Source organism: Microcaecilia unicolor, chromosome 2 (assembly GCF_901765095.1).
Source record: "Microcaecilia unicolor chromosome 2, aMicUni1.1, whole genome shotgun sequence".
Taxonomy (NCBI): Eukaryota; Metazoa; Chordata; class Amphibia; order Gymnophiona; family Siphonopidae; genus Microcaecilia; species Microcaecilia unicolor.
In genome coordinates, this window is record NC_044032.1 from 322700824 (window position 1) to 322717680 (window position 16857).

A 16857-nucleotide genomic window follows, 5' to 3' on the forward strand; every position below is an offset into this window, starting at 1 on the left:
GGGGATATGGGAAGTACATTACTCAGAGACAGCGACCATGTTTAAGACCTGGTCTAGGTCAACACAACCCTAATGGCACATAATTTACATATTGTAACCCTTAACGTAAGGGGCCTTAATGCTCCGAGAAAGCGCCAATTAGTGTGGCAAGAACTTATGAGACTGAAACCGCATGTCATAATGCTACAGGAAACACACTTGAAGAGAGCCCATGAAACTTTGCATCTGATATCTCAAACAAGAAACAAAGAGGGGTAGCCCTACTTTTTCATAATAATCTCTCTCTGCAGGTCCACCAGGTGAAACGGGACCCAAAAGGGCGATATGTTTTGATTAGAGGTACTATAGAAAACAGGGAAATTACGTTTGGATCTATTTATGGCCCCAACACGAAACAGCACTCTTTCTTTCAGTTACTAAAGCGAAATGGTTGGAAGTGATAGGAGGTTCTGTGATATTAGGTGGCGACTTCAATGCCACATTGCAACCAGGCCTGGACCGAACTGGCTCTCCCACAAGGAATGATAAGGTAATTGCCAAGCACTTTGCCACTTTTGTGAAAGATGTGGGGCTTTGTGATTCCTGGAGGAACAGCCACCCTGGAAAACGTGACTACTCCTTTTACTCTCAAGTTCATCAGACATATTCCCGAATAGATTACATCCTTATAGATAAACTGTTGGGAACTCAGATTGGGAGATCACAAATTGGAAATATTACCCTCTCTGACCACGCCCCGTGTGTGCTACAGTGGGACAGTCATCTGACAGAGAAAAGGGGAGGTACCTGGACTTTCAATAATATGATATTAAAACAGGAAGAGGAGTGCAGTGAATATATTAAAGTACTTGAGGAATAAAGTTAAAGCTTCATAATTATACAAAGAAAAATAAGATTAGCAGACAGCTAGCGCTTAAACTGCGAAAGCTTCTGGTAGAGCGTACCATTTTTTGTATTAAGGGACAACAAGGAGAGAGTCTCCGACAGTCGCAAGAGATTAGAAACCGATTTAGCCAGTATTATGCTGCATTGTACTCTAAGGATGGCTCGATACAGGAGGGGGAAGTTCGGTCATATTTAGAGAAATTATGTTTACCAAGTATCGCCCTAGAACACAGGGAAATGCTTGATGCTCCTATCAAGGCAAAGGAAGTGCTCAATGCCATTAAATCTTTAAAAACTGGTAAAGCACCTGGGCTAGACAGGTATACAAGCGAATTTTATAAAAGGTTTGCTCCATACCTGGCACCTCTGTTAGCAGAGGTGTTAAACTCTATACGAACTGGGGAAAGCATGCCAGAAACTATGCGAGAGGCATGGATTGCCGTAATCCCTAAGCCCAAAAAAGATGTGACCGAATGTTCTTCCTACCGGCCAATCTCGATCTTAAACGTGGATGTGCGTATATTGGCAAAGGTGTTGGCCACCAGGTTAACCACAGTTCTTCCATCTATTATTCACCCAGATCAAGTGGGATTCATTGCGAATAGACAAGCCTCTGACAACATAAGGCGAACAATTGATGTTATGTATGCTGCAAAGCAAAGAAATTTACCCTACTGCCTGTTAAGTATTGATGCCGAAAAGGCATTCGATAGGGTACATTGGCCCTTTTATATCAGACAATGCAATGTCTTGGTTTTGGCACTAAATTTATGGGTTGGATAGAAGAATTCTATACTAGACCTAAAGCATGCTTAAAGATCAATGGACAGGTTTCCCCCTTCTTTGACTTACAAAGAGGAACACGCCAGGGGTGTCCATTATCACCTCTCTTGTTTGCCATTGTGATGGAGCCCCTGGTGTGGGTCATTAGAAACGACCCGGAAATCACCGGAGTGAAGATAGGGGAATGGGAGTCCAAGGTAGCGCTATTTGCGGATGATGTTCTATTGACAATTACTTCACCTTTGGACTCCCTTTCAAAGCTATTTCAAACCTTAGATGCCTACGGAAAGGTCTCCGGTTTCAAAATTAATTACACCAAGACGGAAGCATTGGCACAAGGTGTGGACGCGCAAATTTATCAGGCATGTCAGCAATTGTTCCCATTGAAATGGGTGACCGATGGCATCCGATATCTAGGAGTTCTCCTCATTAGTAATCTGCAACGCCTAAGTGAGGTGAATTATACTCCTTTAGTTACTGAGCTTAAGGCAGATTTGGATAGATGGGAACCTCTTGGCTTGTCTTGGTTTGGCAAGATAGTCACAGTAAAAATGAACATTTTGCCACGCCTACTATATCTCTTTCAATCAATTCCATTGCCAATAGATGAACATTTGCTTCAGCGTGTACAGAGTCGATTAACAAAGTTTATCTGAAAGATAATAAGCCGAGAATTCACTCCAGTGTGACCTATATGGCTCGTAAATCTAAGGGAGGACTGGGAGTTCCCCACTTGGAGTTCTACCACAGGGCAGCCCAAGTCAAAGCGGCAGTAGAATGGTTCCAGGAGACCTCTCATAAACTTTGGATAAGGGCAGAACAGTATCTACTTTGTAGCCCATTAAAATTAGGACATATGCTATGGCTAACACCTAAACATAGGCGGTTGGGAATGGAGGTGAGCCCTGTAATTCGCTTCACATTATCATGTTGGGATAAGATGGAACGTAGAAGGAAAGTGTATAACTCTAGGCTGTCCCCTATAGCATACAACTTAGCTTTTCCTCTGGGATGTAAACCCTCGACCTTTACTAAATGGGCACGGAGTGGTCTTGATCTTTGGGGACAATTATTAAGTGGAGAGAGATTTGTCACATTCTCAGAATTAGCTGAAACCTACAACCTCTCCCGGAGGGATCAATACGCATACACGCAACTAATCCATTTTCTACACTCCCCAGGAATAAGAGCTAATCTGTTTGGAGAGGTCACGTTCTTAGAGGAGTTATGTGTAAGAGAACAAGGAACAAGAGGTCTAATCTCCTTGCTATATGGATACTTGAGAGATAAACTTCCACAGAACTCTAGACATCGAGACCAGTGGGAAAAAGAATTGGGAGTAAAGTACACAGAGGTGGAGTGGCAGAGATTTGAAAGAGGCTCAACACAGATCTCTCCAGCGATAAATATTCAGGAATATATTACGAAAATAATATATCGTTGGTATCTGACCCCAGTAAGATTACACCATATGTTTAAAACAGTATCCCAGAAATGCTGGAGAGACTGTGGTCAAATGGGCACCATGGACATGCAGAAAGGTGGGAGCATTCTGGAAAGCTATCCAGGGGAGGATGCAACAGTGGGTAGGAGTGGATATACCATGGGACCCTGCAGTATATTTATTTCACAAAAATATCTTATGACTCAAAGAAGAGGGCAAGATCCTAGCGAAACATTGTTTATGTGCAGGCAGATTGACCATTGCACAAGCTTGGAAACAGCGAAACTGCCCTTCAATAATTAGGTGGAAAACTTTGCTTGGAAATATCGCAGAAAAAGAGAGACTACTAGCAAAGGATTGTAAGCAAATGGCAAAATTGGGAAGAATATGGGCCCCTTTGGGTTTGGGATCATAAATGGGGTTGTTGTGACTATTTGACTGCTGATTATAGGTGATTGTGCTACTTGCTGGGTACTGTACTGGGTTAGAAGGGTGGGTTATTTTCTATAATTAGCCTTGGTTTGATATTTTGCTTTAGGTTAAGGATATTTCTTATGGGGGAAAATGGGAATAAAAAGTGAAGTCTAGACATATGCTGTCATTAGAAGTGAACCTTGTAAGATGAACACTGTTCTGTGTGAAATATAGAGAATGATATTTTCTTTATGATACAGTTGTAATTTTCCATGGCTCTTTCATTTTTTCAATAAAGACTTCTTGTTAATTGAAAAAAAAAAAAACTGGTTGAAGGTTAGGAAACAGAGAGTGGGGTTAAATGGGCAGTATTCACAATGGAGAAGGGTAGTTAGTGGGGTTCATCAGGGGTCTGTGCTAGGACCGCTGCTTTTTAATATATTTATAAATGATTTAGAGATGGGAGTAACTAGCGAGGTAATTAAATTTGCTGATGGCACAAAGTTATTCAAAGTTGTTAAATCGCGACAGGATTGTGAAAAATTACAAGAGGACCTTACGAGACTGGGAGACTGGGCGGCTAAATGGCAGATGACGTTTAATGTGAGCAAGTGCAAGGTGATGCATGTGGGAAAAAAGAACCCGAATTATAGCTACGTCATGCAAGGTTCCACGTTAGGAGTTATGGGCCGAGAAAGGGATCTGGGTGTCGTCGTCGATAATACACTGAAACCTTCTGCTCAGTGTGCTGCTGCGGCTAGGAAAGCGAATAGAATGTTGGGTATTATTAGGAAAGGTATGGAAAACAGGTGTGAGAATGTTATAATGCCGTTGTATCACTCCATGGTGTGACCGCACCTTGAGTATTGTGTTCAATTCTGGTCGCCGCATCTCAAGAAAGATATAGTAGAATTGGAAAAGGTGCAGAGAAGTGCGACTAAAATGATAGCGGGGATGGGACGACTTCCCTATGATTAAGGAGGCTAGGGCTATTCAGCTTGGAGAAGAGACGGCTGAGGGGAGACATGATAGAGGTATATAAAATAATGAGTGGAGTGGAACAGGTGGATGTAAAGCGTCTGTTCACGCTTTCCAAAAATACTAGGACTAGGGGGCATGCGATGAAACTACAGTGTAGTAAATTTAAAACAAATCGGAGGAAATGTTTCTTCACCCAACGTATAATTAAACTCTGGAATTTGTTGCCGGAGAAAGTGGTGAAGGCGGTTAGCTTAGCAGAGTTTAAAAAGGGGTTGGATGGTTTCCTAAAGAACAAGTCCATAAACCGCTACTAAATGGACTTGGGAAAAATCCACAATTCCAGGAATAACATGTATAGAATGTTTGTACGTTTGGGAAGCTTGCCAGGTGCCCTTGGCCTGGATTGGCCACTGTCGTAGACAGGGTGCTGGGCTCGATGGACCCTTGGTCTTTTCCCAGGATGGCATTACTTATGTACTTATGTTTGTTTTAGGATTTCTCTTCCCAGTGTCCCGGCCTGCTGGCTCAGTGAGTTTAACCCTTTGTGTACTGTGTGTATTGTGTTCCTGCCTCTGCCAGTGTGTTTGTTCTATCGGCCCTGCTCCCTCTCGGAAGGGAAGCATTCTCTCTGATTGTTTGTTGATTTATGGAACTCTCTGCTGGCTCTACAAGCTTAACCCTTTGTGTTCTGTTTGCCTTTGTCTACAGTGGGTTTGAGGCAAAGGCTTTCTGCCTTCGTGTCTGGTTCCTCTGGCTTCTGCCTGGGGCTTCCTACCCTGGTGGGGGGGGGGGTTGCTGTGTTAGTTCCCCTGTCCTGCGCTAGTCCCCTGGGTGGGCGTGGCCCACTCTGGTCCTTTGTTTCGCCCTCTGCCCTATTGCTGGTGTTCTGCGCGTGTCTGGCATCTTGGGGTCCCAGGGGGCCCTCTGGGTTCTTTCACCCCTCCCTGTGTGTGTCTGGGTTCCGGTTCGGCCGCGAGGCCTGCCTGTATGCCTATTTCCCTTCTTCCTGAGGGACTGTGGGGAGGGGTAGCTTAGGGGTATTGTGTAGCTGGGGTGTGTGGTGGTGGGTCGGTCTCCCCTTGGCCTGGGTCGGCGCCTGCTGGCCTTGGCCAGGGCCCAAGGGCTCATGACCAACCCAACGGATTACACCAAGACTCAAGTTATTCTGATATCTAGCTTTCCATTGGTAGATGCCCCAAGTCCTTTTGGATTGATGGAGTTGAAATAAGTTTTAGTAGAACCATTCCATCTTTGGGTGTCATTACTGATTCCACATTAAGTATGAAATTGCAGGTAGCTACAGTAATTGGTACAGTCTTTCAAATTAAAGCTCATTAGATGATTGAAGGACTATTTATCCTCCGGAAATTTTAGGTTGGTCATTCAAAGCATAATTATGCCTCATTTTGACTATTGTAATGCCTTACTTTTTAGGTCATAGTAACATAGTAACATAGTAGATGACGGCATAAAAAGACCTGCGCGGTCCATCCAGTCTGCAGATTTTACAGATTGCACAGAATACTACAGCTTGTGTTCTTCTAGGTTTGAGGCATTTTGATCATATCATTCCTGTACTTGTTCAGGATCCAATACAAATTTTTGTTGTTAGTTTTTAAAGTGATGATTAATAAGATCTCTCCTATCATTGCATCTAGTTTACATTTGCATCAACCATCAAGGTAATTGAGATCTGCATCTTGCAATACTTTAGATGTTCCCTGCATATAGGAATTAGACTTTTTTTTACATTGCAGGACCAAGGCTTTGGATCTCCTTACTTTTAGAAGTAAGGGCCTTGAAGGATTTGAATGAGTTTAAAAATGTTTTAAAGACTGTGCTGTTTCAGCGAGTGTTTAATCTTCTCACAGGATAATTGTTGTTGATTAGGACTGTTGTTCTTTGAAAATAGCTTTACTGCTTTTATGTGAGTTTTTCATTGCGAAATTTATAGTCATATAATTGTTTTATTTGATGTCTATGATTTTATATGTTTTTATAGTCATATATTGTTTTATTTGATGTATATGATTTTATATGTTTTTTGGACTCTGCTCAGAATTGTAGATGATGCGGGCTAGAAATTTTATAAAAAATAAATATAATAAAACATGAGCCATCCTTTTCAAAGTAGGGGCCTACCTATTGAAGCTCAATTTTATTACTTCACAGTTATCTATTACAATGGTCATTTCAAATGGAAACACATGGGAAAGGTGTTCCCACTGCTAGCAAGGTAGAAGAATGCTTGGGAATAGTGTTCTCCTTGTTAAAGGTCTAAGATTAAATAAATTGCATCCTAGGTATTCTGTCTGATTTCTCAAATCCTACAATGCAAACTAGGTCTACGTGATTATTGCAGTATAGGATCAGTGTTTCCCAACGTCTTCAAAACAAGTTACCCCTGAGCTCTGACCAGAAAATTTTAATAGGGCCTTTTATTGCTGAACAGTTAACTAACTTGGCGACATACATAACAAATGCATGTCACTACAACTGGCATACAGACCAAGACACAGTTGGCCTGATCTGTTATAGTTTACTCATATATAAACTGTTCGGGCACTTGACAAGTGGTGTACTGTCCATACCAACAACAAAAATTAACAATGAGACTTAGGGTCTTTTTTATGTTTCAATCATTTTTATTAAAGTTCACACAATCAGCTGTTACATTTCACATTGCATAATTGTTTCCACAATTACTGTTGACATACCATCATACAGTGGGGGAAATAAGTATTTGATCCCTTGCTGATTTTGTAAGTTTGCCCACTGACAAAGACATGAGCAGCCCATAATTGAAGGGTAGGTTATTGGTAACAGTGAGAGATAGCACATCACAAATTAAATCCGGAAAATCACATTGTGGAAAGTATATGAATTTATTTGCATTCTGCAGAGGGAAATAAGTATTTAATCCCTCTGGCAAACAAGACCTAATACTTGGTGGCAAAACCCTTGTTGGCAAGCACAGCGGTCAGACGTCTTCTGTAGTTGATGATGAGGTTTGCACACATGTCAGGAGGAATTTTGGTCCACTCCTCTTTGCAGATCATCTCTAAATCATTAAGAGTTCTGGGCTGTCGCTTGGCAACTCGCAGCTTCAGCTCCCTCCATAAGTTTTCAATGGGATTAAGGTCTGGTGACTGGCTAGGCCACTCCATGACCCTAATGTGCTTCTTCCTGAGCCACTCCTTTGTTGCCTTGGCTGTATGTTTTGGGTCATTGTCGTGCTGGAAGACCCAGCCACGACCCATTTTTAAGGCCCTGGCGGAGGGAAGGAGGTTGTCACTCAGAATTGTACGGTACATGGCCCTATCCATTCTCCCATTGATGCGGTGAAGTAGTCCTGTGCCCTTAGCAGAGAAACACCCCCAAAACATAACATTTCCACCTCCATGCTTGACAGTGGGGACGGTGTTCTTTGGGTCATAGGCAGCATTTCTCTTCCTCCAAACACGGCGAGTTGAGTTCTTGCCAAAGAGCTCAATTTTTGTCTCATCTGACCACAGCACCTTCTCCCAATCACTCTCGGCATCATCCAGGTGTTCACTGGCAAACTTCAGACGGGCCGTCACATGTGCCTTCCGGAGCAGGGGGACCTTGCGGGCACTGCAGGATTGCAATCCGTTATGTCGTAATGTGTTACCAATGGTTTTCGTGGTGACAGTGGTCCCAGCTGCCTTGAGATCATTGACAAGTTCCCCCCTTGTAGTTGTAGGCTGATTTCTAACCTTCCTCATGATCAAGGATACCCCACGAGGTGAGATTTTGCGTGGAGCCCCAGATCTTTGTCGATTGACAGTCATTTTGTACTTCTTCCATTTTCTTACTATGGCACCAACAGTTGTCTCCTTCTCGCCCAGCGTCTTACTGATGGTTTTGTAGCCCATTCCAGCCTTGTGCAGGTGTATGATCTTGTCCCTGACATCCTTAGACAGCTCCTTGCTCTTGGCCATTTTGTAGAGGTTAGAGTCTGACTGATTCACTGAGTCTGTGGACAGGTGTCTTTCATACAGGTGACCATTGCCGACAGCTGTCTGTCATGCAGGTAACGAGTTGATTTGAAGCATCTACCTGGTCTGTAGGGGCCAGATCTCTTACTGGTTGGTGGGGGATCAAATACTTATTTCCCTCTGCAGAATGCAAATAAATTCATATACTTTCCACAATGTGATTTTCCGGATTTAATTTGTGATGTGCTATCTCTCACTGTTACCAATAACCTACCCTTCAATTATGGGCTGCTCATGTCTTTGTCAGTGGGCAAACTTACAAAATCAGCAAGGGATCAAATACTTATTTCCCCCACTGTATTTGTATTTTATCTTTTTATTTCCCCCCCCCCAGATTACTCCCCTACCCCTCCCCATTCCTTATCTCCCTTCCTCCCCCAAACCCTCCCCTCCCGCCCCTTCTATGTTCAATAACAAGCAGAGGCAGCGTGAGCAGCAGCATCTAGGATTATAGGTTCAGTATCTGGCTCCGGGCTGTTGGGGTTAAAGTGTCCCAAAAGGGTGCCCATCTGTATTCAAATTGTTTCCTCAGCTGAGACTGGTTCCGCACTTCCAAATGTTCTGTACGTAAAAGTAAAAGCATGAGCATTTGAGTTCGCCAGTATTGCAGTGATGGTGGTTTATTCCCCAGCCACTCCTGTAAAATTGCTTTTTTTCCTACCACGGTAGCTCTTTTTACAAAGTATGTCTTTCGGCATGGGCTTGCTTAGCCTTGGATGTCCAAAAAGCAGCTGTAGATCATAGTTCCATCTTCGAGACCAGAGCTCTGTTACTTGCCTTAGTATGCTTCTCCAAAACCAGGCTACTCTTGGCAGGTCCAAAACATATGAGCCAACGTGGCCCCTTCTTGATGGCACTTCCCACACGCTCCATCTGGAGATGCTCCCATATGGAACACTCTTCTAGGTGCCACGTAAATCCTTAATGCGAATTTATATTGCAATTCCCAGTGCTCTGCCAGTTTTGTAGTCTGCCAGAGTGTCCGCACATGGTCCTTGAACATAGTCTCTGTTATCTGGCTTCCCAGATCTTGGCTCCATTTTGCCGCATAGCCCGCATAGTCTGGTTCTGGCATTGTATTTCGGATGTGGCAGTGGTGGTAGGCCATTGGTACTTTCAATTGCGCCCCCAGCGATATGGCAGATGCCAGTTCCTCCCTCACGTCCTCGGTGAGGTCTGTCCAAGGCAAACTGGATACCTAGAGGCATATTTTCAAAGCACTTAGACTTACAAAGTTCCATAGTAACTAATGGAACTTTGTAAGTCTAAGTGCTTTGAAAATGAGCCCCATAGTGTTTTAGCTGATAGTAATGGAAATAGTCCGCTGAACTTATTTTGAACTAGGCTCTCAATTCTGAGAACGTTCTGATATGTCCTTCGTCTGTGAGCACATGATGCAGGTATTCTATCCCCTTTTCCTTCCATTTGTTGAATACTGCATAGCTTCTCCCAGGTTCAAAACCTGGGTTACCACAGATTGATAAATAGGGGGTAGCTTTCGGCGAGAAACCATGCATGCGACAGATCCATTTCCACACCGCTATCATCGTAGGCAAAATGTGTGACTTCTGCAGGACTTCTGGGGGATGGTGCTTGCTACCATGCAGAAATCCTGTAAAGTTGTCCGAGCCAAACAGGCTTAGTTCCATCTGGGTAGCTGAATATTCACTTGTCTTTCTAAACCAGTCATTTAAGTGTCTGATTCCACAGGCTACCGTTAAATATCGCAAGCTCAGGAGGCCCAGGCCCCCGTATTCTCTTGGGATCTGCAGTATCCGCATGGCAATTTTCGCTTTCTTTCCTTTCCAAAAAAATGTCTGCAATAGTTTATTTGCCGTTCCACTTTCCTTGGAAGGTAGAGTGGGAGTGTTTGAAACACAAACAGCCATCTACGCATGATCATCATGTTGTATAATGCTATTCTGCCAAGCAAAAAGAGTGGTAGAGGTTGCCACAACTTCAATTTGTCCGGCATATCCTCCAGTAGCCTGTTCACATTTTGGGCACACACTTGAACTAGGTTCTGGGGGATTTGGACTCCTAAGTACTTGATCGCATCTTCAGATTCCTTTACTCCCAACTCCTCTAGCCCTGTGTCTCCCACCCCCGGAGAGATGGTGTGCCAATGTGATTTGTGTGCATTTATTTTTAACCCTGACTGTATTGTTCTATCCATGCCCAAAGCTGCTTCAACGAATTCTGGGGGTCCCCCATCACCACCAACAAATCATCTGCAAATGCCAGAGTCTGCACTACCTCTCCACCCACCTCCAGGCCCTTTATCTGCTCATCTTTCTTTAGAGTGCGAAGCAGAGGCTCAATAGACAACAAAAACAATAGGGGTGACAGGAGGCATTCTTGACGAGTACCCCGCCCTATGTCTATAGGGTCTGTTCGCACTCCATTGATTAATACAGATGCAGTAGGCTTAGTGTATAGCGTTTGCACAGCCTGTAGATACCAGCCATCCATCCCCGTATATGCTAACACTCCAAACAGGAATTCCCATCCTATTTTGTTAAATGCCTTTTCGGCATCGAGACTTAGGAGGATTGCTGGTATTTGATTAACTTGACTATTTTTTGTCTATTAGATTGTAAGCTCTTTGAGCAGGGACTGTCTTTCTTCTATGTTTGTGCAGCGCTGCGTATGCCTTGTAGCGCTATAGAAATGCTAAATAGTAGTAGTAGTAGTAGTAGTACTGTTGCTCATTGCCATCAGCAGTTTGTTCACATTAGTGGAGGAATGACTGCCTTTCACAAATCCCACTTGCTCAGGCCCTATTATATCTGGTAAATATTTGGCCAACCTGGTGGCCAGCATTTTTGCTAGTATTTTGATATCAACATTCAAGAGCGAGATGGGCCAGTAGTCTTCAGGTTTATCCCCTTCTTCCCCTGGCTTTGGCAACAGCGTTATCAGTGCCATGTTATTTTGACGGGAAACCTGCCTGTCTCCACTGCTTCCTCAAGATAAGCATGCAGCGCTAGTAATGCTTTCTGGGGTATCATATTACAGAACTCTCCCGTAAACCCATCTGGACCCGGGGCACAGTGGAGAGGCAAGGATTTAATGGTAGCTTGGAGCTGTAGGGCTATTTCCCTGTGAGTCTCACTCTGCTGGTCTCAGCCTGTGAATACAACTATATCAAGATGGGGTCTGTGAACTATGACCCTGTACTTCAGTGAGCAAGCAGATTCAACTTTCTGTTTGTGTCAGCTCTCTGCTTGTGGTAAATCACTGGCAGGCATGGAAAAACTCAAGGACATGCAGTGGGCTACCTGCTCCCCTTTTACCTCCCTGATAAGGAACAGGGAGTAAGACCATGGCGCCAGCAAGCCTGATGAGAGGCAGGAATGCCCATCACAATGTAACAATTTGAAGGTCAAAAAAAGGTCGTTTCTTGCTCAGGGAAGGAGCTGGCCAAGATCATGATTGGTTGCTGTCTGGTCACCTGAGAACCGGGGACTGGAAAAGCGGGAACGAGAGGATAAGAAAAGGGTCTGGCAGAGCTTGTCGGGTTCACCTGGAAGACGGGGTAGCTGGAGAGAAGACCAGCGAGACCTGAAGTGGTCCACAACCTTGTGAACTGTCTATCTGAAGAAAGTACCTGTTGGTCCAGCTGTACCGGCCAGAGTGACTGTAATCCTGCTTGCTGCAGAGAGCCTGGGCTATTCTCTAAGACTGACTCGCTGTGGAAGACAGTTTGAGTCTAAGGGGGAAAACCTGTACCAACCTCATCTGAGAGACCACCCAAGAGTCAGCTCAGTGAGAATTACAGGGATTTATTTCCGATTAGTCTGGGATTAGTGAGTGGGTTCTTACCTCAGCAAAGGCGGGTTAGTTCAGAACTGTGGTCAGGAAGATGTGCTGCTAACTGTATTACTTCATGACCTAGTCAGTTACAAATCAGGATTGTGTATAACCTAGTAACCAGTGATAACAGTGTTTTAGTTAGACAATACCATCTATAGTTTTCTTATCAGCATAAGGTCTCTATATTTGTACCTAAGCCTTATTCCAGAGTGTATCATTTATATTTTCTTATCTTTATAATAAATTCTAATATATATCAGCTGTGACTTTTCTTTATCACAGTTCTCTACAACGGAAGGAAACTTCTGGTGTAGGCACCAGAAGAGGCAGGTTCCTGTAGAATAATACCCCTAGGCAGAGCTAAGAAGTTGTTTAGCCAGACTTCTGTAAACGGAAACCTGAGAATTACTTATTGGGTAGCTTCTCCCATAAGAGTTATTTATTTATACATGCCTAGAGAGCTCTTTGCCAGTGATTGGCCCATTTAGAGTCTGCAGTACTGATGGAGAGAATTTTGGTATCTTTGAGGCTTCTAAATATCTTATGAGGGATTTTTTTTTATCTATTCCTTTATACTTTTGGTATATTTGGCTGAAATGTTCTCTGAATATTTTTGCTATTTTTTCACTTTTCGTATGTATTTGACCTCTCTCGTCCTTTATGGCTAATATCACTCTATTCCCTCCCCATGTTTTAACCACTCGGGCAAGCAGGGAGACAGGGTCTTTTTTAATAAAAACAAGAGAAAAAGTTCTCCATAAAAGTTTCCAAGTTTATTAAAACTTGATATACTGCTCAGGCAAAATTATAGGCGGTTTACAATAATATTTTAAAAAGTTGCCCAAAGTGACCAACCCAGTTTAATTTTTTTTCTGGGATAATGAAACATGAAATCTGATTGATCACTATGGGCAAGTTCTCCACTTTGGTGGGGGATCAAATACTTATTTCCCTCTGCAGAATGCAAATAAATTCATATACTTTCCACAATGTGATTTTCCGGATTTAATTTGTGATGTGCTATCTCTCACTGTTACCAATAACCTACCCTTCAATTATGGGCTGCTCATGTCTTTGTCAGTGGGCAAACTTACAAAATCAGCAAGGGATCAAATACTTATTTCCCCCACTGTATTTGTATTTTATCTTTTTATTTCCCCCCCCAGATTACTCCCCTACCCCTCCCCATTCCTTATCTCCCTTCCTCCCCCAAACCCTCCCCTCCCGCCCCTTCTATGTTCAATAACAAGCAGAGGCAGCGTGAGCAGCAGCATCTAGGATTATAGGTTCAGTATCTGGCTCCGGGCTGTTGGGGTTAAAGTGTCCCAAAAGGGTGCCCATCTGTATTCAAATTGTTTCCTCAGCTGAGACTGGTTCCGCACTTCCAAATGTTCTGTACGTAAAAGTAAAAGCATGAGCATTTGAGTTCGCCAGTATTGCAGTGATGGTGGTTTATTCCCCAGCCACTCCTGTAAAATTGCTTTTTTTCCTACCACGGTAGCTCTTTTTACAAAGTATGTCTTTCGGCATGGGCTTGCTTAGCCTTGGATGTCCAAAAAGCAGCTGTAGATCATAGTTCCATCTTCGAGACCAGAGCTCTGTTACTTGCCTTAGTATGCTTCTCCAAAACCAGGCTACTCTTGGCAGGTCCAAAACATATGAGCCAACGTGGCCCCTTCTTGATGGCACTTCCCACACGCTCCATCTGGAGATGCTCCCATATGGAACACTCTTCTAGGTGCCACGTAAATCCTTAATGCGAATTTATATTGCAATTCCCAGTGCTCTGCCAGTTTTGTAGTCTGCCAGAGTGTCCGCACATGGTCCTTGAACATAGTCTCTGTTATCTGGCTTCCCAGATCTTGGCTCCATTTTGCCGCATAGCCCGCATAGTCTGGTTCTGGCATTGTATTTCGGATGTGGCAGTGGTGGTAGGCCATTGGTACTTTCAATTGCGCCCCCAGCGATATGGCAGATGCCAGTTCCTCCCTCACGTCCTCGGTGAGGTCTGTCCAAGGCAAACTGGATACCTAGAGGCATATTTTCAAAGCACTTAGACTTACAAAGTTCCATAGTAACTAATGGAACTTTGTAAGTCTAAGTGCTTTGAAAATGAGCCCCATAGTGTTTTAGCTGATAGTAATGGAAATAGTCCGCTGAACTTATTTTGAACTAGGCTCTCAATTCTGAGAACGTTCTGATATGTCCTTCGTCTGTGAGCACATGATGCAGGTATTCTATCCCCTTTTCCTTCCATTTGTTGAATACTGCATAGCTTCTCCCAGGTTCAAAACCTGGGTTACCACAGATTGATAAATAGGGGGTAGCTTTCGGCGAGAAACCATGCATGCGACAGATCCATTTCCACACCGCTATCATCGTAGGCAAAATGTGTGACTTCTGCAGGACTTCTGGGGGATGGTGCTTGCTACCATGCAGAAATCCTGTAAAGTTGTCCGAGCCAAACAGGCTTAGTTCCATCTGGGTAGCTGAATATTCACTTGTCTTTCTAAACCAGTCATTTAAGTGTCTGATTCCACAGGCTACCGTTAAATATCGCAAGCTCAGGAGGCCCAGGCCCCCGTATTCTCTTGGGATCTGCAGTATCCGCATGGCAATTTTCGCTTTCTTTCCTTTCCAAAAAAATGTCTGCAATAGTTTATTTGCCGTTCCACTTTCCTTGGAAGGTAGAGTGGGAGTGTTTGAAACACAAACAGCCATCTACGCATGATCATCATGTTGTATAATGCTATTCTGCCAAGCAAAAAGAGTGGTAGAGGTTGCCACAACTTCAATTTGTCCGGCATATCCTCCAGTAGCCTGTTCACATTTTGGGCACACACTTGAACTAGGTTCTGGGGGATTTGGACTCCTAAGTACTTGATCGCATCTTCAGATTCCTTTACTCCCAACTCCTCTAGCCCTGTGTCTCCCACCCCCGGAGAGATGGTGTGCCAATGTGATTTGTGTGCATTTATTTTTAACCCTGACTGTATTGTTCTATCCATGCCCAAAGCTGCTTCAACGAATTCTGGGGGTCCCCCATCACCACCAACAAATCATCTGCAAATGCCAGAGTCTGCACTACCTCTCCACCCACCTCCAGGCCCTTTATCTGCTCATCTTTCTTTAGAGTGCGAAGCAGAGGCTCAATAGACAACAAAAACAATAGGGGTGACAGGAGGCATTCTTGACGAGTACCCCGCCCTATGTCTATAGGGTCTGTTCGCACTCCATTGATTAATACAGATGCAGTAGGCTTAGTGTATAGCGTTTGCACAGCCTGTAGATACCAGCCATCCATCCCCGTATATGCTAACACTCCAAACAGGAATTCCCATCCTATTTTGTTAAATGCCTTTTCGGCATCGAGACTTAGGAGGATTGCTGGTATTTGATTAACTTGACTATTTTTTGTCTATTAGATTGTAAGCTCTTTGAGCAGGGACTGTCTTTCTTCTATGTTTGTGCAGCGCTGCGTATGCCTTGTAGCGCTATAGAAATGCTAAATAGTAGTAGTAGTAGTACTGTTGCTCATTGCCATCAGCAGTTTGTTCACATTAGTGGAGGAATGACTGCCTTTCACAAATCCCACTTGCTCAGGCCCTATTATATCTGGTAAATATTTGGCCAACCTGGTGGCCAGCATTTTTGCTAGTATTTTGATATCAACATTCAAGAGCGAGATGGGCCAGTAGTCTTCAGGTTTATCCCCTTCTTCCCCTGGCTTTGGCAACAGCGTTATCAGTGCCATGTTATTTTGACGGGAAACCTGCCTGTCTCCACTGCTTCCTCAAGATAAGCATGCAGCGCTAGTAATGCTTTCTGGGGTATCATATTACAGAACTCTCCCGTAAACCCATCTGGACCCGGGGCACAGTGGAGAGGCAAGGATTTAATGGTAGCTTGGAGCTGTAGGGCTATTTCCCTGTGAGTCTCACTCTGCTGGTCTCAGCCTGTGAATACAACTATATCAAGATGGGGTCTGTGAACTATGACCCTGTACTTCAGTGAGCAAGCAGATTCAACTTTCTGTTTGTGTCAGCTCTCTGCTTGTGGTAAATCACTGGCAGGCATGGAAAAACTCAAGGACATGCAGTGGGCTACCTGCTCCCCTTTTACCTCCCTGATAAGGAACAGGGAGTAAGACCATGGCGCCAGCAAGCCTGATGAGAGGCAGGAATGCCCATCACAATGTAACAATTTGAAGGTCAAAAAAAGGTCGTTTCTTGCTCAGGGAAGGAGCTGGCCAAGATCATGATTGGTTGCTGTCTGGTCACCTGAGAACCGGGGACTGGAAAAGCGGGGAACGAGAGGATAAGAAAAGGGTCTGGCAGAGCTTGTCGGGTTCACCTGGAAGACGGGGTAGCTGGAGAGAAGACCAGCGAGACCTGAAGTGGTCCACAACCTTGTGAACTGTCTATCTGAAGAAAGTACCTGTTGGTCCAGCTGTACCGGCCAGAGTGACTGTAATCCTGCTTGCTGCAGAGAGCCTGGGCTATTCTCTAAGACTGA

General features: G+C 44.0%; 1 protein-coding gene across 1 annotated transcript in view; it reads right to left on the minus strand.

Moving 5' to 3' along the window:
* The window catches only part of ELP1 (elongator complex protein 1), a 1128708-nt gene that overhangs the window by 158643 nt on the left and 953208 nt on the right, over positions 1 to 16857 (minus strand).